The sequence below is a fragment of the Cygnus olor genome, chromosome 3 (genome assembly GCF_009769625.2).
Source record: "Cygnus olor isolate bCygOlo1 chromosome 3, bCygOlo1.pri.v2, whole genome shotgun sequence".
Classification (NCBI taxonomy): domain Eukaryota; kingdom Metazoa; phylum Chordata; class Aves; order Anseriformes; family Anatidae; genus Cygnus; species Cygnus olor.
This window is the reverse complement of record NC_049171.1, coordinates 13,564,826-13,587,631: the sequence shown is the minus strand read 5'-3', so window position 1 is coordinate 13,587,631 and position 22,806 is coordinate 13,564,826.

The following is a 22,806-nucleotide window of genomic DNA, read 5'->3' as shown; positions in this document are numbered from 1 at the left end:
AATCATAGAATGGTTTGGGTTGGAAGGGACCTTAAAGATCATCTAGTTCCAAACCACCTGCCATGGGCAGGGACACCTCCCACCAGACAAGGTTGCTCAAAGCCTCATCCAATCTGGCCTTAAACACTTGCAGAGATGGGGCATCCACAGCTTCTCTGGGAACAACCTGTCCCAGTGCTTCACCACCCTCAGAGTAAAGAATTTCTTCCTTATATCTAATCTAAATCTACCTTTTTTTTTAGTTTTAAAATGTTACCTCTTGTCCTATTGCTACACTTCCTGAGATAGAGTTCTTCCTCATCTTTTTTGTAGGCCCCCCCTTTAGGTACTGGAAGGCCTCTAGAAGGTCTCCGTGGAGCCTTCTCTTCTCCAGGCTGAACCCCAACTCCCTCAGCCTGTCTTCACAGGAGAGGTGCTCCAGCCCCTTAATCATCTTTGTGGCCCTCCTCTGGACTTGTTCTAACACTTACATGACCTTCTTGTGCTGGGGGACCCAGAGCTGACCACAGTGCTCCAGGTGGGGTCTCTTGAAAGCAGAGCAGAGGGGGAGAATCACATCCCTTGCCCTGCTGGCCATGATTGTTTTGATGCAGCCCAGGATGCGGTTGGCTTTCTGGGCTGCAAGTACCCGTTTCCAGCTCACGTTGAGCTTCTTGTCAACCAAAACCCCTACGTCCTTCTCATCAGGGCTGCTTTCTGTCTATTCTTCACACAGCCTGTGAAGAGCTTTGCACTTGCCTTGTTGAACTTCATGAGGTTTGCATAGGCCTACCTTTCAAGCCTGTCCATATCTCTCTGGATGGCATACCTTCCCTCCAGCATGTCGACTGCACCACACAGCTTGGTGTCATTGGCAAACTTGCTGAGAGGGCATTCAATTTCTCTGTCCATGTCACCAACAAAGATGTTAAACAGTGCCAATCCCAAACTGACCCCTGAGGAACACCACTTGTTACTCTCCACCCGGACATTAAGCCATTGACCGCAACTCTTTGAGTGCGACCATCTAGCCAATCTTTTCTCCAGTTATGAATCAGTTCTACATTCTCCAAAATTTTATTGTAGGTGTGAAAACCTAAGTGACACTCCATTGACTCAGCAATGCTAGATGCAGAGACAAAAATTGCCTCCTTATCCTCTTTGCTACTTCCCTTGTTCAGTTCCCAAGGATTAAGTTAGCCTTTCCACCAGCACACTGAACGATAAGCTCCTATCAATATGCTAGTCAACTGCTGTCACTTCATCATTACTGATTTCTGAGATCATCTTTTAGTTTGACCTTGTAGGTGGCATTCAGCTCTAAATTGGGACACCTAAACATTTCTCTTTACGTAGAGATTAATATATGCAAGCTAGAATCAGGATTCAGTTAAAGACTAAGATACCTGTGTTCAGATGCTAGCACATGCACAACATGTGCAACACATGCACAACAGCACTAGGAAGTTAGTTGATTCAGCAAGTATTATATTTACTGAGATAATATATTTACCGACTTTCAAAAGCCAGTTAAAATTTGGGTCAATGTTTTCAAATACTTTTGTGTAGAAAGAGAAATGCGATAGTGGATTTACCTCCCCAAATCCTTCCAAATAGCTGATGATGTAAATGACTTCGATCCTGCCCCCACTTCTTTCAAAGATATTATTCAAACATATTTGTGGTAAAACATTTTTCACAATCTAGAAAGAGGAAGGCGTTGACCCACCACTCCTCCAGGGAGAGCAGTTACCACTCCAGTATTGTATGAAGCTGGGGAGAAGCTCTGTTTTGTGAATCAAGCCTTTCATTTCAATTGTTGCTCTTAAAAGCGTCTGAGGAGAAAACATTTTATCTAGTGAAAAACTGAACATTTCATGTGACAAAACATGTTGTTGGAAACTTTAAAAACGAAGACTTCTACACCTATTTCAGAGCTGGTATATCCATAGCAAATATATAACTATGTACAAGAAAACACTGGTGCCTTGCTTGACTTTATTGCATGTTATTAACTCCTGAGCCCCGGAAAGAGGAATTTCCAGCCAAATGATTCTTTGTTCAACTTATTTATGGAAGACTAAATTGGTCTACCACTCATGTTGTGTCTTTTCATTCTGCTATTTTAAGCCACTTGTGGCTGTCCCAGATAGTTGCTGGCTGGCAGGATTAGTCCCCTCGAGGGAAGATGAACAATTCCAATTTTACAACCACTTTTGGCTGAAGCAGCAGACCAGGGCATTGCTTTCTTCAGAAATGAGACTTTTAGTTTTAAATCATTTGCATAGCCACTGGCTTGGCTCCAGGACTTTCTTTTCTTCTCTTTCTCTGATCTGTGGGAAAGAACAGATCACCAAGAGGATCCCTTGGATATTGCTTTTGCAGATCCCTGAAGTCATGTAATTAGTTCCAGCACAAGAGTTTCTTCCTATTACAGATGGCAACTTCACCTTACAAAGGTCCATTGCACAATTTGCGTCGCACTACACTCAAGACAAATGTGCAGTACAACAGTAAACCAGATTCAAGCTGCATGCTTTTCCACTGTGTTCTCTTTATAGGGAATAGACTTTCCCTTCTCGCTCTTCCAAGAGAATCTTTAGTTAGATACGTCAGTACCTTGTCCACCTTATAGAAATATACGGGATGCTTTTTCAGGCACATACAGCAGAAATTTGGAATGGTGGCAGAGAGCTTTTCTATTATGCATGTATTGTGCATTCAAAACGTGAACAGTGCTCAATTTATATCTCAAATACCATTTGTGGTAAAGTAATGCTTTCTTCTTATTGAAGAGCACTGTACTTAGTGGCAATTAAATCCATTTTAAATCTTGAGGCCCACATTTAAGAAGTCTGAGGTCCAGAAGTCACTGGACAATATTACATGTAAAATCGCCACATTCCCTCCCTGAGTGTCCTGTCAAAAGGGTGTATCCTTGCTCCTTCTGTCATAATTTATCAGCCAAGCACTCTGGGCGCTATCACTGGTAAATACACGTAAGGAGTAAGTGGTACAAATACATCACAGATCACTGACTGCATTTTTTCTCCTGCAAAAGAATCCTTGGGACTTACTTCCCTTCTCTGTCTATCCTGTCTACCTTGAATAATTCCTCATGGTGCACACAGCAGCAGATGATGTGTTTGTACATAAAGGCAGGCAAATGGACCTGCAGGCTCCACTGGAACATCCCACCACAGCCACAATCAGATAATTAATAAAAAGTCCCTGTAAGCCTGTCTTATGTGGTAGAACTAAAGGGAAGCTTCTGGGCAGCACAGCTTCATTAACATGTAGGTTATGCTTTATTTTAAAAGAAGTAACCAGAATCTCTGAAACTTTTCTGAAGTGGTAAATTAAACTCCTGCTGACAGCAAAAGTAATTGCTGTATGCAGATTAAACCCAACTGTTTGGAAAGTTCAACTCCATTTCCCAGCTCCATTTTCCACAGTGTAAGCATTCCTGTAGATCTACATTTCGTTGCACAGATGGTCTCTGCAAAAAACACAACAAGAACAACTACTCATTGTTATACATTTCTGGTACCAAAACATACAGAAGGTTTATATGCCACTATGGAAAGGTAAGACTGAAGTAAGTCTGTTTCTCAGGTAATAAAATCATCTTTTATTTCATCTTCTCTTTCATAAGGATAGTTGTTGCCCTGAGTCTCTCTAGGCATTCGATGGACGATAAAAAGGAACTTTTTTTCCATAAGCATCAGCACTTCTAACTACTTCATTAAATTCAACATGTTTCTCACAACCCTTCTTTACTTCCCTAACAACCTGTCCAAAGTCATGTAAATCAAGGCCACAGCAATCTGATATGAAAAATAGCTGCTAATTCAGAAGAACTGAGGCAGGTTATTCCTTGCATGTGACACAGCTCTGGGTGTGAGAACATGAGGGCTCTGGCATCAGATTTTAAAAGCTCTGGTTTTAAAAGCCATCCTGTCAAGACAGCACATACTTGAATAAAAATGACACTCATCCAAGTCTGCAATCAATGTGTCTCCTGTCCTATCTACTGGGATAGATGATTTGTCCCAGTAAGTCTGAAAAGTTCTCATGGATGTACATGAACTTATGTTACAGATAAGGAAAGGCTGAAGAGAACACATACTGCGTTTCCATAGCTAACTTATGCAAACCTCTTGTTTCTACCAGGAAAACTTTTTGAGTGTGGACACTCACTACACAGCCATTCTATCCATTAACATTCTCACCCTGGCTTGGAATTTTCTTCTGTACTAACCATCAAAGAGGTGCAAAGTTGAACTAGCTGTTGTGCTGAGGTGCCCAGTTGACTGGGGAGAAAATCTGGAGAGTGTCATGTCAAGGAGACAGATAGACATCTGAGGCCGCTGCCTCCTTATCCCCAGATGTGAACACACCACTTGCAGCCATTCAGCACAATCTGCTGTGCTACTCAGCATTTTCTTCCTACTCCACCAAACCAATTAACTAGTAACTGCTTTTGTTCCTCTCGCATCACACATATGGTTCTACAACTATTCCACAATACTCAGTGAGTCCCCAGGGTTTTCCTTTTTTGCTATTTTGTTTTTAATTATTTTGGTTGTAAGGCTCTGTCACAGCCTGCCTGTGATGAGACCCAGCAGCACATCAGACACGCCATCTCTCCATGTTGTGCGAAGTGTGCACACCGTATGCAGAGCATCTTTCCCCCTTTGGCAGAGTATTTACTTCCAATGCTCTGTACACACAACAGGTGACACTTATTTCAGCATAATAAAAATGAAGTAACCACAGATAACTTGGTAGTATACATGAGTTCAGAGTGCAGGAAGAGGTGTGTTTGTATCCAATAGTCACAAAGATCCCCAAAGATGCCTGTGACCTCTTTTAGGTAGTTTCATCTCTGACATTGTCAACACCAAAGTCCTTCTTGCCACATTTTTATGTTTCTGATCATACTGAAAAAAACAAATGTAGAAACATGTTCATATAAGGCAAAACCATGACTTGCTTAAAACTATAATTTCTCTAATTTCCAGCAGAAGGCCTGGATTCTGCAAGCACCGCCAAAAGGGTGCTTTTTTAATCAAAATTCACCTGTAAGAAGCCAAAAGCTGAACTGTGACTTCTTGGCCACACAAATTCTAATTGCTCCTTCTTGGAAGATGCAATTTATTCACCAAAAGCAGGCTGAGGTTGTAGGGGGAACCAGGAGAGAAGGTGGTATTTATAAAGGGTTAACCACACCAATTTCTTCTGCCTCCTGTGACTCTTTCCAATCTGTTGACAAGTAAAATTAAATAAATAAATAAATAAATAAATAAATAAAATCAAAGGCATGCTCCCCTGCAATATCTGCTTATCTAATGCTTATGGATTTTTGAGGAAAGAAAAGGGGATATTGAATAGATCTACTGTTTTCTCTTGCAAGTGCTGAACTTTTGAATCCCATGTTTTCCACATTGCATGGAGTTGCTCAGATAATAAACCATCATAATTGACATAGGAATATATATACAAATCATGACTGTCATAATTAGTAAGGGCTTCAGTCTGGCTTCAAAATACTATGTTTAAATTAACTAAATGATTTTCAATGCACTTCAACTACACTGTTCTATAGGGGGGCAGAAATAGAGGCAATATGCAGAAACTTACAGAGCTCCACATAAGTAGAGCAAGAATTAGAATTAAAGGAGCCTGTGTCCAGGTCCTATACTATGTCTACTGCATAATCCCTTAAGAAAAAAATAAAATAAAATAAAATAAAATAAAATAAAAATAAAAAGAAAAAAGAAAAAGGACGTTGTGGGAGCTGAGAAAGCTCTAGCGGATCCAAGTTGGCAGTGTTAAGCTATTGCTGGGGGGAAGCAAATCTCACACTACATCGTTCTGAAAACAAAATTAATTTCAGTGAATAAACATTGATTCAAAAAGCAGCCAGACAGATCTATCTCATCAGAATAGCACACAACTCCAACAACTTTCCAATCAAAACGGAGTTCAGAGGAATAGTAAGGAAATCCCCCAAAATACAGCAGGGTGTATCTGTGCCACGTTTCCTCTCCTCCAGTCTGTGATCAGTCCCCCTTGGGTAACAGCCACCCATCACTAGCTGCAGAGTTCTTTGCACTCCTTGAGCTCAGCCATGCTCACGTCCTCAATCTTGGTTACTTATAGCCTCCCAACCTGACAGAAGTTTTCAGTCTACCTCAAACCTGGAAAACTTCAAAATTGGTCACATTTTTTAGACAGTTTTCAGGTTTTTCTCCTTTAAACTCCTCTCCACAGACAAGCTCATACAATTTGTTTAGCAAGACTTGTTTACAACAATTGGTTTTCTGTTGTTTTACGCAGATACATCTGAGGATTCCCTGAAAGAGCCTGTGACTACAAAACTGTGTGTTGGAAACACACGACTAAAACCATAAAAGCACACAGATTTGTACAATTGAGTTGCTGAATCTTTTTATAGGTCACTGGGTAACATGAGAGGAGAATCACGTTTGACTTGTGGATACAAGGATGGTTTTGTTGTTGGTGGTGGTGGTGGTTTTTGCTGTTGTTGGTGGTTTGTTTTTTTTTTTTGCTTAGAGGAGAGCAGTAACATTTTTTTTCTCTTTGCTTAGTGAAAATTTCTGAGTTGGATACTGAAGAGATACCTGCCCTCACACACTTTTATGGCATCTCAAAAAAATTGAGTGATGCTAAAGCTGTTAACACTACCTATGCTTCAGCCACTTCCAGTCTTTCATTTCAGTGCTTGCACAAATACAGAAACAGACCTTATTATAAATAGTAACATATTGAATGTTCACAAATGCCAAGCTTATCTCCAGAGAAGGCAGAGGAATTAAAGGGTGTTGGTTTTGTCTTTTTGTTGTTGTTGTTTTGTTTTATTGTTGTTTTTGCTTTTTGTTTTGTTGTTGTTGTTGCTTTTTTTTTTTTTTCTAATTTTTTTCCTAAGGAAAGCCCAAGGCATGATGACTATACAATGAAATGCATGGGCAACATTAAAGAACAATTTTTAATGGTCTTATCTGACCTAATAAAAATCAATTTACTGGTCATCAAAAATCTCAGTAAAAAATGAAGGGAAAAATTCTTAATTCAAAATCATGGCCTCATTCCAACAGGTGGAGAAAAGCAAATTGGAAAACACCAGAAACTTTACTAAATGTTACTTTCATATTAAGAGTGATGAGAATTGATCCTTCAGTCTCACTCACTTTCTTTTAAAGTATGCAGACTCTCATTCTTCTTGTACAACACAAATAAATTCAGTATATTTACAGTTTATAAGAGAAAAAAAATCTACAAATTTATAAGCATATTCAAAAACTGGGGACTAGTGTTCTGCTCTGTCCCAGATAGTTTTGTGAAGCTAAACTGGAGACAAATTTTAAACAAAAGAAAACAAAACAAAAGTTTTTATAAAGCTGTTTGTCCTAAAGGTAATATTTCACTTGGAGAATTCTTACAGTTTAATGTTGTTGTAAATTCAATCAACATAATTCATTTTGGAAAGTAATTTTTAAGTAAAGCTTATATTCGTTTTAAAGGATTATAATGATTAAAATCATCCAAACAGCCCTTTTCAATGAAAAATGTTCAATTTCAATTAATTAGTATTTCATGCTAGGTTGAAAATGTGGTTCAGCTAGCTTTATCTGGGTTCTGTTTAAATTTCAAAAATCTCCTACTAAGCCATCTTAAAATTTCCGGTTTCCCATGGAGTTTGTCTCTATGGCTTTCTCTTATAACTTGATTCTTCATATTCTGACACCAGGTTTTATGGTATGTTTTTGTTGTTTGGTTGTGTTGTATTTTCTCCTCTTTGCTTGACTGGCAAAAATGTTCCCTGTAGCTAAAATCTTCTTTTGATGTTATTGGGGCTACAAATTGTGTGTGCATTTATGTTTCTTTAGTCACATAATTTTATATATTTCATTTTTTGAAATTACAAAACTAGTTACAAATAAAATGTAGAATAGGTTAGTTATGTTTTAATAGTGTCAGCTTTTCTTTTGTATTTTGTCTGTGAAAAATAATGAAACAAATACATATAAACAAGTTGATGCCATGGTCGTCAATGTCCTTACAATACTATGGTTTTGTTGGCAACAATATAATGGGCCTTAATCCACTGGATTTTTACCTCTAGAAACCAAGGGACCTAAGCAGAAGATTTATTTTCTCCTTGAATTCTTACTGGTTATTTCTCTTCATTAGACATTCAGATTCCTCTGCGATGAGAGGCATAAAACTAAGACAGATGAGCAGACAAAGATAACTGTATAATTCAATACAATCTGTGGTCAAAACCCCATCTGAAAGTAATAAGGACTTTACTTTCAGTGAAATAATGGAAGTATTTTAACGAAAGTAGTTAAGAGGTTTAACAGACCACCCTCTATTTGTCTACTCTTAGTTATTTAAACTTTTTATTTACAGGAATACAGTTATTTATCAAGTTTCCTGAAAGGCAGAGGAAGAACCAAAGAAATGTGAATGTGCTTAGATCATAAGAAATAATTGGATTATGTATGAGTTATCAACTAAAGCCTGTAATTGCAAAGATAACAGCAAAGCACAACTAATGAGATGAGATTACTAAATAGTCATAGTTGACTTCTATTTTCTTCCCAGGCAAAGGGACTGGACTTGCAACCACACAAGCACTTTCAAAGCAATTAAATGCTTGTGATATCAGCTGCAAGATCGCCTCCCCAAACCAGCAGAGCTTTTACCAGCATCCAGCAAACCGCTAATAAGAATCAGGAACGAAACAGCTGGGGGCTGCAGAATCATGTTGCCATGGAAACCACTGCAGGTGTGTGGTTCAAGGAATAATAAACCCCAGATTTTTAGAGTTTATAAAAAAAAAATAAAAGGAAGAAAGAAAGGAAAAGAAGACACAGACTGAAATAAATATCACAAACCAAGGGCATTGCAAGCATTTTTGAAAGGAGGACAGAATAGCATTGTTAAATGTGATCTGTCAGAAAGAACGTTACAGGAGACAAAGGGATTTAGCTAAAAGATACCTTGGTGTATAAAGTATGCCAGAAAAAGGAAGAAGAGAACAGAACTAAACAAAAGAAGAATACAAACACCAGAGGTCACTGAAACAGAAGTAGAATCTATTACAGGTCACTGAGTTTAGAAGAAACAACAGAAGGAAAAGAACAGTTCAAAAATTGATGTGGGAATCAGGACCTCTTGGATTTCATAATCTAGTTCTCTTGAGCCAAAAATCACTTGAACATCAAGTCTCTCCCTCGTATAACAGAGTATCCTTTCCCAGAATTAGCACTCATTCATCTCCACATCTCAACATGTGTTGAGATCCATTCATCTCAACATTTGTTGATGGATCCAATTTTCAAAGATATTTAAAGTCCTGAAACTCATTGAATTTGCTCAGCTCCTGTAGCTCATTGAATTTGCTTAGCTTCTGAGCAGGATGAGCGCTTAGTTCACATTCATATCAGTGGAACCAAGGCACCTCATATTCATCTTGCCTGTCTGAGGACTACTGGCACCCTAAATTTTCTTTACAGTCTAGTGAAGGGGACTTGTAATTCTAAGACTGAGCCAACCAAGATTTGAATTGTTTTCTGTCTCAAGTGGCTCTATAGGATGCAATATCAATGCCATTTTTATTAAGACTGTGTTTATACACGTAGTTTCCTATTTGTAGATTTTATGAATAAAAAGAAAAATGCTGTCCAGAGATGTAGAGCAATCCCACTCCAGGCTCACAATACTCATGCAAAAGAGGAGGAGAATTCTCAGAAGATCATGACATTTGCAAAGGAGGTCTAATGCCATGCATGGTGATGGCCTCTCTACCAGATACCCACATACTGCTTTGTGATAAATTGACCTCCACAGAGCAGAGAGAGATTAAGGTTGTTTGCAAGAGTCAAAAAGTGTATGGACAGAGAGATGTGGCTTATATGGACAATTCAGATTCCCTAAAAGCATTTAGCAAGATTATCCATAAACAGTTCTTAAAAAAAAAAAATACAAAAACTAATTTTCTCATTGATTAGCTTCTCAACATAGGGGCTCATCTTTGCAGTTTAGGAACTTATGATAAGATGTTTATTTTTCCCTGAACGATCTAAGCGAGATCATAATAATTATAATTCTGATAATTATAATCAAATAATCTGATTCAGATTACTAACATTATGAATGTTAAAAGCTGCATAAGAACATCATTATATTGAGCAATTGCTGATAAAATCAGTTTTGAGAAATGTAAAGCAATTTGGCCACTCATAGTGATGGAATTTAAGTTAGATATTACTAAACAGGAAAAAAGATTCCATTAGGAAGCAGCAGAACTGGCAATATGAAAAGAAGAGGAAAAAGGAAAAAAAAAAAAAAAGAGAGAGAGAGAGAAAGAAAAAAGAGAAAAAATGAGAAAGAAAAAAAAAGGAAAAAGAGAGAAAAGAAAGAAATAAGAAAAAGAAAAGAAAAAAAAGACAATCAGAGATAACCCAAGGGGAGAGCTGTGGATTACTTGTGTGACACATGGGAAAGGAAAAAAAAAAAAAAAAAAAAAAAAAAAAGATCAGTAAGTGAAAAGGAAAGTGGGGAGCAAAAAAAGCAAGAGAAGTAATTTTGTGAGACCAAAAAAAAAGAAAAAAGAAAAAAGAAAAAAGAAAATAAAAATAAGGAAAGAAAACAGAGATAACATTCATTACCAAAGGACAGAAAATCACAGATGACGAAAAGAACTGAATATTTGGTGTGTTTTTGCTCCAATTTTCCTAAGATTAAACATGACTAGATACTCAGCACAATTAGCATTTCTAAGTGACAATAGTAAAACAGGCCAAAACAATGAAAGACTTCATTAAAGATAAGTGAGAAAGTGAGATACAGTCAAGACAGCTAAGCCTCATGAAAATTTATATTAGGTATTTAGGAAACAAGCCAAAGCAACCTCCAAATCTATATTCAAGAGCCCAAGAAAGATAGATTTTCCAGAGAAAAAGTTATCACAGTAACTAGCTTTAAAAGAAAAAAAAGAAAAAAAAATCCAGCAGTCACCAGGGAAGTGAAGGGAAGTGAAGATTAAACTCTGGTATCTGAAAGAAAGTTGAAAAAATATTAAATTATTTTGTAAGCTACTTGATATTAACATAGCAAGAAATATAAAAATGGATTGTCCAAAACACATGGCATTGCACTAATCAAATTTACTCCCCTGACAGGGCTATTGGACTAGTGTGAAGTACTTTAACATATATGCCTTGCCTTTAGGAATGCTTCTGACACTTAACATTTACATAGAAAAACTAGGGAAATATCATTTAGGTGAAGTTAATAACAGGTGCTTGCACAACCAATTGAAAATAATAAGAAAAGAACATATTCTGAGAATAGTTATCAGTAGTTACTTTTAGCCTGGAAAGGTAGGAGATGAAATGGAAGATCTGTCATAGGTCTTGAATTACATTCTGACTTTCCAGTAGCGATATGGTTGATAGACCAGAAACAATTTGTGGGTGCTACAATGCTGCAAATGCCTTAAAGATTTTCAAGGACATTCTCTTAAAGCCTCTTATCAAAGAAGTGCCTTGAAATGTTTTTTGTTTGTTTGTTTGTTTGTTTGTTGTTATTGTTTAAAAAAAAAGGTACATTTGAGAAAAGAAAAAAAAGGTGCAAATACGAAAATGAGAATAACTGTTTACAGAATACTACCGCAGAAATGCAGCTGGGGCTACAATAAACCACAAAAAAAATGAGTTGAGAACATGAGATGGTTTTCAAAAGAGCAAAAGTAATTCTGGAATGGAGGTAGAGGAACATTGAATGAAGGCCATGAAAAGTAACTATAACATTCTGCAAAGTACTGACAAGGCCCTAACTATGGTACAATATTTCAAATGAAAATTGACAAAATCCAAAGAGGGTGTTCCAAAAAGGAAAAAAAGATAAAAGAACTGAGAAAAAAATATATTTTCTTAAGCTGGAGATCTTTTTAAATCATTTTCAAAATGTAAAAGACCATAAGGAAACAATATTGTGATATTCTCCAAGATGCTAAGAGTTGATTTGAGAAAGGGATATTTTTCTATTACATTTTTAGGAAAATTACATAAAACAAAACTTTTCAATAAAATGAGAGTGAAGTAGTAGGACTGATTTTCTGTGGAGAGTGTCAAGATAGGACACTTCTAAGAACAGATTAAAAACTCTGACAGATATCCCTGTCTGGGTATAAATAATGCTGCTTCAACTCTAGGGATAGACAAAATGATTATATTTGCCTTTATTTTGTGCTTTACATATTCTTAAAATATGTACAGGATTCAATGGATGCTCAGTCATTGAAATCATCTACAAAATAAATAGGAATTATGTGATCAATAGCATGACATTGCAGCATCTCCACATGCAAAAACACATTCCTTGCAACACTTTCTCATATTCCATGCCGGCTACTCATGTTTTCCAGTGCTGGTGTCACTGGAAAGAGGCTGAAGTAAAGAAGATACGACTGTCAGTCTGAAGCAAATATAGCTTTTGGTATTAACTTGCTGATGGCTGCATCTTAGAACCTGCTACAACTTATAATTTGGCCACCACTATTATTGTCAAATCACTACTTGAAACAGAATGGCAAGGTAAATATCCCATAATGCAGAGACTGTTTTCTCTGTTGTCACTGGTCTGACTTTCTTGGTATTGAAGATGTTTGACCTGGCTTCTGCTTCAGGTAACTATTGAGATAAACATGGATTAATTTCTGCAGGGAATCTATTTATTCAATATATTTGCAATTGCTTGCTTACAAGAGGCTGATAGATATTTTTAAAATAATGATATTTAAGAGCAAGATTTGGCTATTTGCTAAATGCATCAGACTTTGAGTTCTTCCCACATTAACTCTGAAAATAGCACAGCAGAAGGGTGGCAACAGATACTGTGCATCACTTCTTTTGGAGATAAAAAGAGCATTGTTTAATTCCAAGTTTTCATTTTAGATAGCAGTTTTTGTTACCTCAACTAAGCATTCTGTGTTGTTATGTTGAATAAGCATACCAGGATATCCATGAAAACCTGGATTCGAAGTCACAGAAAATAATGTCTCAAAGTCCAGGAGCAGCTATGAAGAAAAGGCTCAATTAGCAGAGACAGATGAATCTTAGAGTTCAGGATACATAAGCATAAACTGATACTTGACAAAATTTGTACTGATTAAAATTTGTAAAAGATATTAAAACAAGTAGCAAAAGGTTTCCCCCACATTTTGCAAAAGCAACCAAGGCAAACAGAGGAAACTTTGTACTTGAAATAGGGCTACAGTGTTCCTAGCAAGACAATGATTAAGAATATGCAGGGAATGTAGGATACCTAATAAGATTAGAAAAATGCAAATATATGCATTTGAACCAGGACAAAAATGCAGTGAACTCCCTGCCCTGCCCTCATACCAAAGGGCTGGCTTTACTTTCTACATTGCAGAAACGTGACAGAGCTAGAATGGGCTTTTATATTCAGTATCAAGGTTTTTTAATTATTTCTCCCATGTAAATTAATTCCTTCTTAGGGATAAGCTTTTAGCTGTCTACAAAAACAACAGAGAACTGGTTAAAAATAAAACAAAAATAAAATTCAAGCATGTCAGTTTTGGCTTTCATAGAGTACAGGACTTTATAACATTTCCGTATTGGAAAGAATTAACAATTGAAGAGATGGAAGACACATAAAAATTGTTTTTATATCAGTAGTAATTAAAGTGAGATTAATGCATTCCTTTGCTGAGTAACAGCTGGACATAAGCAACATAATCTCTAGCCCACTATTGCCATTTCTAGTAACAACCTACATGTTTTGCACTGAGGTTTCAAGGCTTCAGGACTGAGACTTTTTCATTTCCTTTGTTTGAACTTACCTTGACCTGCATGGAGCTTTGTTTAAGTTTGCTTAGCTATAACAGCATTTTTGTAACAAGCAGCATACCCATATCTAATTTTGTTTTTGTTTTGTTTTGTTTTGCTTTGCTTATCTCTGTACTGTATAACCATAGTTTTAAATAGATGGTAGAAACAAGCAGTTGTTCTGTGTGAAGTGATACATTTATGATTAAGACAAGGACGTAGTTGGAGGAATACAGGCCTGGTGTGAGAGCAGAGGCCTTGAAAAGTGGGGACATGAGTCATGGTGAAGCAAATTGGCATGGGATAGTCAAAGATGGGGCACAAGCTGACAGTGGATATGCTTTCTGCCTACTTTTTAGAAAACCAGCCAGGTAAGAGGCTGCCTAATCATGATACTGCAGAGCTAAGCAGGAACTGACTTTAACCAATAAACCACAACAGTGGCCCTACAAAAAATCCTATACCTAAGCATGGGCTGATCCTTCATCCAGGAACCCAGAGGAAGGTCCAAGGTCAAAAAATTGTCAGAGGAGAACTTCTGGAGCCCACCCTTTCCTTTGAAAGACCCCTCCAGCCACATGCTAGCTGGAGATCTAGGCTTTTCTCTCTCCCAGTCTGAACCCAAACCTTAACCCCTACATAGGCACGGACTGATTCTCTGTCCAAAGAATCTGTTGGCTCAGCTGAAAAATCTCAGTGGAAAAATCTCCCAGCCATCAACATGTTCCTTCGAAAGCTCCCTGGAGCCTCACTGTTACCAAGCTCCAGGCTTTGTCTCTCTCCTAACCATGCTCTTGACCACCAGCATACCCAAGGCTGGGCTGAACCTCAGTTGTGGATTCTCAGGTGGTCCAAATGGAGAAGGCCTTGCTGAGGCCCTACTCTCTGCATAGGACCGTTCAGACCTGTGAAAGAGAAACTCGAAAAAGTCATCAGATCTTGGTGGGAAAGAACAAGTCAGGACATTTTGTAAACTTCCACCTACCCACAGGAACAGTGAACACTATGCCCACCCTTTTAAGGGAATGAGCTTTACCTCATCTTTTTTAACATTGGCAACCAATGTAAACAGGGCCGAGCAGGCACCATCACTTCAAACAGGTCAAGGAAAATCACTGAAAGGATTTAGTTCCAGGCCAGAAAGAAATCATTGCCAAATCAAAACACAGATCTAATGAACCCATGTAACATCATCTAATTATTGGTAGATTATTTCACAGCATTCTCTCAGGCTGATTCATAAAGTAGTCACAAACACCCCTTAGAATACAAGCCATGAATTCATGGCAGTAGGGTTTGAAGCTCTTTTCAGTAATTTTATTCTAAACAACTGTACTTGGCATTTTTTGCTGCTGTTCACAGTGTTATCTACCTATGTATCCCAGATTCTGATGTTTTTCTATCACTGTTTTGTCCTTTAGTCAGGTAGACCAGGAGCAAAACAATAACATGCATTGAAGAGATTAATTAAAAAACAAAACACGACAACAACAAAAAATCTGGCAGCCTAAAAAAAGTAACAGGATTTGATAAGCTGTCTGGAATGGAATGAGGAGAATAAAACTCATGCATAAAAATAGTCACTGAATGTGGTGTTTTTACTCAGGTGGGCAGCCGAGCTCCACCATAACCGCTCTCTCACTCTCCCTCCTCAAAGAGGAACGGGGAGAAAATACGATGAAAAAGGCTCAAGGGTTGAGATAAGGACAGGGAGATCGCACAGTAATTATGGTGATGGTCAAAACAGACTCAGCACAGGGAGATAATAAGATTTATTGCCTATTACTAACAAGCTAGAGAAGTAAGAAACAAAGGAAAGAAACCAAAAACGCCTTCCCCCCCATCCGCCCTCTTCCACCTCCTCCCCCCTGAGTGGCATGGGGAAGGGGGGAATGGGGGTTATGGTCAGTCTATAGCGCTTCTTCGCTGCCGCTCCTTCTCGGTCACTCTCGTCCCCTGTGCTGTGGGGTCCCTCTCACGGGATGCAGTCCTTGCTGAACTGATCCGATGTGGGCTGCCCACAGGCAGCAGCTCTTCAAGAACTGCTCCAGATATGGGTCCGTACCACCGGGTCCGTCCCTCAGGAGCAAACTGCTCCAACCTGGGTCCCCCACAGGCAGCAGCTCCTGCCAGGTCACCTGCTCCTGCGTGGTCTCCTCTCCACGGGCTACAGGTCCGGCCCGGAATCTGCTCCGGCAGGGGTCTTCCACAGGCCGCAGCCTCCGTCGGTGCAGGTCCACCTGCTCCACCGTGGTCTCCTCCACGGGCTGCAGCGTGGAACCCTGCTCCACCGTGGTACTCCATGGGCTGCAGGGGGACAGCCTGCTTCACCATGGTCCTCACCACGGGCCACAGGGGACTTCTGTTCCGGCGCCTGGAGCACCTCTCCCCCTCCTTCTTCACTGACCTTGGTGCCTGCAAGGCTGTTCCTCACTCCTCTCACTCTCCCAGCTGCTGTGTGTAGCAGCGTGTTTTTTTTTCCTGTGTTAAATATGCTCTCACAGAGGTGCAAACAACATTGCTTATTGGCTCAGCTCTGGTCAGCAGTGGGGCCCTTACCAAACACGGGGCAGCTTCTAGATCCTTCTCACAGAAGCCACCCCTATGGCCCCTGCTACCAAAACCTTGCCACGTAAGCCCACTACACTGAAATACTCCAAATAAGCAAAATCAGTAAAAATCTGAACATGTCTGATACATGGAAATATCTCAAACAGGAAACATTCATCCATTTAATTTTTCATTACAAATGGCTGGAATAGCTCTAAAAAGAGCACTTTAGTTCATTTTTTTTCTGTCACAAAACATTTGAAGCCCTTAGCCAGTTTATTACATGGATGCTATGGTTAGAAGACAAAACAGAACTAGGGTAGGCAGCCAAAAAAAAAAAGTAACCATACAACTACTCTGAAATCAAAGGCAATTTTTACACAAAAAATAACTTAATTCTCTCCAATCCATCTTCTCTATGCTTTATGCACTAAATTCTTTAAAAGAGGTAGAAAGACCAGCCAAAGGGGCTGTTCTCTTCTAGCACATCTCTCAAGGGAGCAGCCACATCCTGGCTGAAGGCACATTTCCTAGTGGCTGCTCCAAAAGAGAGCAGCAGGCTGGCCCTGCATCAAAGTCCCTGAACATCTCTGGACAGCCACCTTCTTTTTACTTATAAACTCCACAAATAGGAAGATGCATGCATAAATATAATCTAAAAAAAAAAAAAAAAAAAAAAGATATTGCATCTTCCAGAGTCCTTGGAGAAAAAGAAAATAATTCATATCTTGGTTAGTTCTGCTATTTTTGTTAAAGCTACATACCCCCTTCACTGGAGTGTAGGATTAAGTCCTTTCTCAGATGATATTTCAAAAAGTGACTAGCAAAGATACATCAATAAATTTCCAGTTACAGTTTTGAGACAGTGACTCTAGTTTACTACCAAAAATTAAGCAATCTGAAATGTCAGAAATTGTGACTGTCCATCTCTGTGGATAAAGGAGTGGTAACCTGTGTTAACATTCTTCAACCCAGTAAGGAAAAATTAGACTGAAAGAGAACAAGCAACTATAACGTCCTCCTTCATTTGCCCCACAGTTTGTTTTTTAAAGTTCACCACACAATCCACTAACTGCAAAGAACAGGGAAGTGAAATTTCATCCCATAAGGTCAACATCTCAAAGTTACAAATGTATTGAGCAATGCAAACTGATTTGCAGCTTTTAAGAGCTAGAAAAGCTGCCGGATCCAAGAACTGAAGGCTAAAACTCTTGGCATCAAACACCCCCAAAATGTTATTTCCCACACCAGTGCTAGTCTCTGGTAGAAGGGAGAGCTCTCAGGTTAAACCAATCTCAACAGCAAAGTAGAGCTTTGAGATGTTAGCTGCCCACCACCACCTCCCATGCAAGGTTGGGCAACTCTTCTCAGTAATCCTCAGTGGCAGCTCTGTAAGCACCAGAGGATGTGTTATTCAGACTTACCCTAAGAATGCCAGGAATTATACTACTCTTCCCTGCAGTTATGGTGCTGTTTTATCAAGGCATGTTCCTCTGGTTAAGCCTTTGCAGATTTGAAATTTTGCGGAGTTAGAAAAATAGCAGAGAGGTGTTTAGGATTACAAAATCCAGCTTGCCAATATTTATTCTTCTGCCGATTTAGTCCTTAATTATTGAATTGTGATTAAAACCAGAAGCTGAAACTAGTAGCTGCAATAACTAACATAGTAATGAAAGGAAGCCTTCTCAAATAAATTAGATGTTGGTACCAATTGGTATTCTCTATGATCTATAGGACAATAGATCAGAGTGTTATTACGAGACAGGAAGAATATTTACTCCATGCTGTCAAAGGCCTCTCCCAACTGCATAGAACAGTATTTAAACCCTTGCTAAAAATCATATGCCGCAAAATGGCATGAAAAAGTGACAAGAAGGATGCAGAACATTGCCAGTGTTTTAGGTCACAGCAATTGCAGAGAATTTAACACTGGGAGTTGATTCTGCTCTCTGTTCCGTTCCACTGTTAATAATCCTCAGGACCTTGAGCCTTTTCCAAAAGGTGTTGGATACACTGAGATCAGCGAGCACCTGAATGAACAAGGAAACACTTTGGAAAGTGATTCCTGTATTTCAGGTCTGAAATTTAACAGGTTGAGCTGCAGCTCTGGGTATATAAGAGCCTTTCAGTCTTCAGAGGCATTACTCTACACTAAAGCCAAAACTGAAACATTGGCACAAGCAAGACCTGTAATCTCTTTCCTTATATCTCTGACATTTTTACTTAAGTGCACAGAAAAAAAAAAAAAAAAGAAAAAGAAAAAAAAACACCAACCAACTTTCTAAGCTCGTCACATTTAAAGCAGGATCTTGCAGTACGAAGAAGTTATCACAAACACCAACTATTTTTAGAGGCCTCGTGTGGGCAACTAAATTGTATTTTATTAGCCTTTCATGGAATTAGATGTAAACATGTTGTGTTAAAAAGTTCCTGCAGTTAGAAAAGTGCTAAATGCAAAAGTTATTTTTCTTCACCCTTCTTTTATTCAATGCTACCGATTTTATGTATAAATATGATTACAGAATATTAAGAAGAAGAAAAAAATAAAAATGGAACTACTCTTTCTAGCTTCAGACAGGACTGATGGCTTTAATGGACCTCTGCAAACTACTCTCATGATTCAGAGACAAGTCTCTCTCTCTCCTTTTTTTTTTCCTTTTTTTTTTTTCCCCTACTCTTTTGGCCAGATCAGGAGTGCAGTATCAGAGTGAAATACCAAAATACCAAAGGTAAAAATCAGTGCCAAATTGATTGACATTTACCAAAATCTTAGGAAATACCCTGTTTTCCACATCCCCTCCAGAAAGACATTGAGAAAGCCAAAGCTAAATACCCTTTTATAGATATATGCTTAAAGCTAACAGTGATAAGCCTCCATTTCCTTTGGATGAAAGAGTCAGATTGCTCAGATCCAGGACAAAAGGAGAGCACTGACATTTAATCAGATGTGGTCTGTCCTCCCTAGCTTGTAGTATTTTCCCCTGCTAATTGGCACTTAAGACCAATCTTTTGTTTGAGCAAAGAATCATTAGCTAAAAGTGGTGAAAGAAAGAAACCCAATTTGACAAACAAAATTAAAAGGACATCTTCAGCTTGGTATGGTACATGTTGGTAAAGCCAGGCAAACGTTGGGCAGAATTTATGCAAATATGATGCATATGTTACTGTGATGTGCTCATTACTTACTTTCTCTTAACACATAGTGTTAAAATTATGTTGCAGGGTCACACAGGTACAGGGCTTCCCAGTTTGAGTCTTTACTGGGGCCTCCAAAGACTACCGCTATAAATACTGCCCTCTACATGTCAAATTGTCTGAAGGAATCGACAGCTTATTTGTAGAGCTGTAATCACAAACAGTTGGTGACTTACAGCCCCTTTAATTCATTTAACTGAATTGCTCTTCTCCATAAGCAGGATACTACTCTCATTCCTCTCCAGACCAAACTCTTCAAACTCCTGAATTGTGTGTGTTAAATATAGTATTTTAGAAAATCCCACAGCTAGAGTGTGATCTGTTTGGTGTGCTTGTACCCATTGTTCTTCCGTCATTATGAACGAGAAAAAAAAATAATATTTACCTGGGAGTTTCTTTCCTCTGGAGATCTACCAAGTCATTGAAGAGATACAGGTTACACCTGGAGATATGAAGTTAACAACAACCTAATACTTAAATCGTCAACCATCTTGAATAATGAACCATCTCAAACTGGACCTTACTTCATGCGTGAAGTCATCTCTCACAATCACTGGGTGTTTTTGTTTTTTTTTTTGGCACTTACGTCCAACAGTTTAATAAATTGCCAAAAACTGACAAAATGCATCTTAAAGAGGAATGTTTTTGCTAAGGAACAGCTGCAGCAATTATAACTCCAAAGTCCAAATTGGCCTAGGTTAGGTTTTGCTTCACTTTTCTCTACAATGTCTTTATTAGGAATAATGTTTAAAACAGCACTGTGACAAACATTCATTAAGCACTTAAATGAATGGAACCAGTCACATCATCACTTGCAGAATTGTGCCTTAAACTGCAGTCCCAGTCCCCTTTGACAATTACATGGGATACTGCCTATATATCACAGGCATACTGTTGAAAGCTGCGTTCAGATACTGTTGTGCCTTGTTTCCTCTGCTGCCAGAACCAGCGCAGATGGTACTACCAGATTAATTAAAATCACCCCCCAGTTTCATGCGCAGTTTGCGTTCTGTATTGTTCTCCCATTTAGACTAAACTCCTTCTGCTTATTTGTTTTCAAGCATTACTTTTTATTTTTAAACAGCATACATCTGCTTTGCTCATTAGAATAAATATTTTAGATGCACATTATGCAGATAAAGACTCTTGCAGGAAGAGACTGCCAAGCAGTTTTCTGTATCTGGATTGCAAATGATGTTGGGCTATAAATCAGAGCTTGTGTAAGGCTGGTTGCACCGCTCCTGTGCCTCGTAAGTGAGGGTAGGCCAGGAGAACATCCAGTGCCATGGTATCAGCACAGCCTGGCAGAAGATGCTGATTTTAGCGGGAGAGGAATATAAGGGAAGTGGACAATGCAGTTTTAATGTAATCACATTTTTAATGCTAAGGTTTATATATACTGACTTTCACTGCTAAGCCTTATTTCCTCAGGTACTTCCACTAATCATTTCCTTCTTTTTCCTCATAAATAGTGCACCAGGACTAATTTTTTTTTTATTATCTCTGTTTTGAGAAAAGAGCCTGGCTTGCACCAACTACTGCCAAGGAACATTTCAGCATCTTGTGTCTTCAGAAGAATGAATCTGCTCAATACTCAGCTTTGCTGGAGCTAGGCATGCTGACCAATGACTGAAACAGATATTTCTGCTTCTAAGGCTATTTCAGTAACAACCACATATAAATTGATTGTACATTAAATATATATATATATATATATCACTGTCATGTATCTGCTATTGACAAGTGTTAAAGGAAGATGTGTTTGGTGGTGAAGTGGCTGTGCAACATGGAAGCTGTTAGGGTCTCTGACACCCACTGTTAGCAGCTTCAGAAAGTACATACAGACTCTTTTTAGGTAGAAATGCTGACCAGGTTGTCAGATCTAGCTATGACCGAGTTGGGCATACCTCAGAGTTTATCTTCTGTTTGCACAGCTTAGTGTATTCTAAGAAGGTTCAGTCAAAAAGGAAAAATAGCACAGTCATTAGCATGAGGACCAAGCCATCCTCTTCGTTAGCTGATCGCAAAGCTAGTGAAGAAAAAAGACAGATAAAATTTATCATTATAAGAAGAAATCAAAGTAAATAAGATTTTCATGTTTCTGAAGGTCACAGTAGTCAGAGAGATTTAAAGAAGGATTTTTTCCTATGAGTTCTTTGCTGTTTTAATTACCTACTAGTTGTAGATAAGAAAAACAACTCTACTGAGCTCTAAGGAAAGATGAGGCCCAGCAGGTGCATTGCTAAAGGCTTCCTGCTCTGCCAGCTCATTGACTGGAAACTCTGCACTGCATCTCCACCAAAGGCAACAGAACCACTGAGGACAAGCACATGAAAGTTTAGGGAAGCGAGCTTTTGTGGAGAATGGAGCCATTTAACCAAGCTAAAAGAGCCTGCCTCTGGCCATCAGTAGAACCTTCATCTCCACTCCTGCTTTTATACATGTGCCTCATCTTCAGCAAAATGAGCCAGCTGCTTTCAAATACAGGCAGATGTTGAAGAGAATCAGGTTTACTATTTTGTGTCTACAAAAGGGGGCTAATAGTAAAGGTGTCAAAGCGTGCTGATGGAGACATGCTTTTGAGGAAGAATGACAGCTGGATGAAAATCTGTCGAAAGTCTTTATGAAACCTGCTGGTTGGGTGATACAGTGGTAAATGGTCCCCAGTTTTTAACTGCAGGATAATGTACACAGGTAAAAAGTAATCTTAAAATAAGCTGTAAAAACATATAAAGTAATCTCAGATGACTGTAGAATGAGAGCTCAGGGCCATAATGAACAATCCTATGCAAACTCTACCTCAGGTGTTCAGTAACAGTCAATCAGATTGAAAAACATTTTCATGCCACTGTATGAAACTTTGGAGTGTCTGTAACATTCAATAAATATATATATACATACTGAATATAAAAATTATACAGAAATAAAGAGGGGGACCAAAGGGCATGTAGAAATGAGTTAAGTACACTAGGACTCAGTACATTGGAAAAGACACAACTGAGTATGTTAGAAATCTATAAAAACAGGGTGAAGAGCCATTTGGTTTTTCACTTTTTTTTTTTTTCTTTTTTCTTTCTTGAACTACAGGCATTGTTTGAAACAAATGAAAGTGTATAAAAGGAGGTGGCTCTTCCACTAGAGAGGTTTCTGACAAGCTGAGTATAGAGATCATGAGACAGTTTCGGAAAAAAAA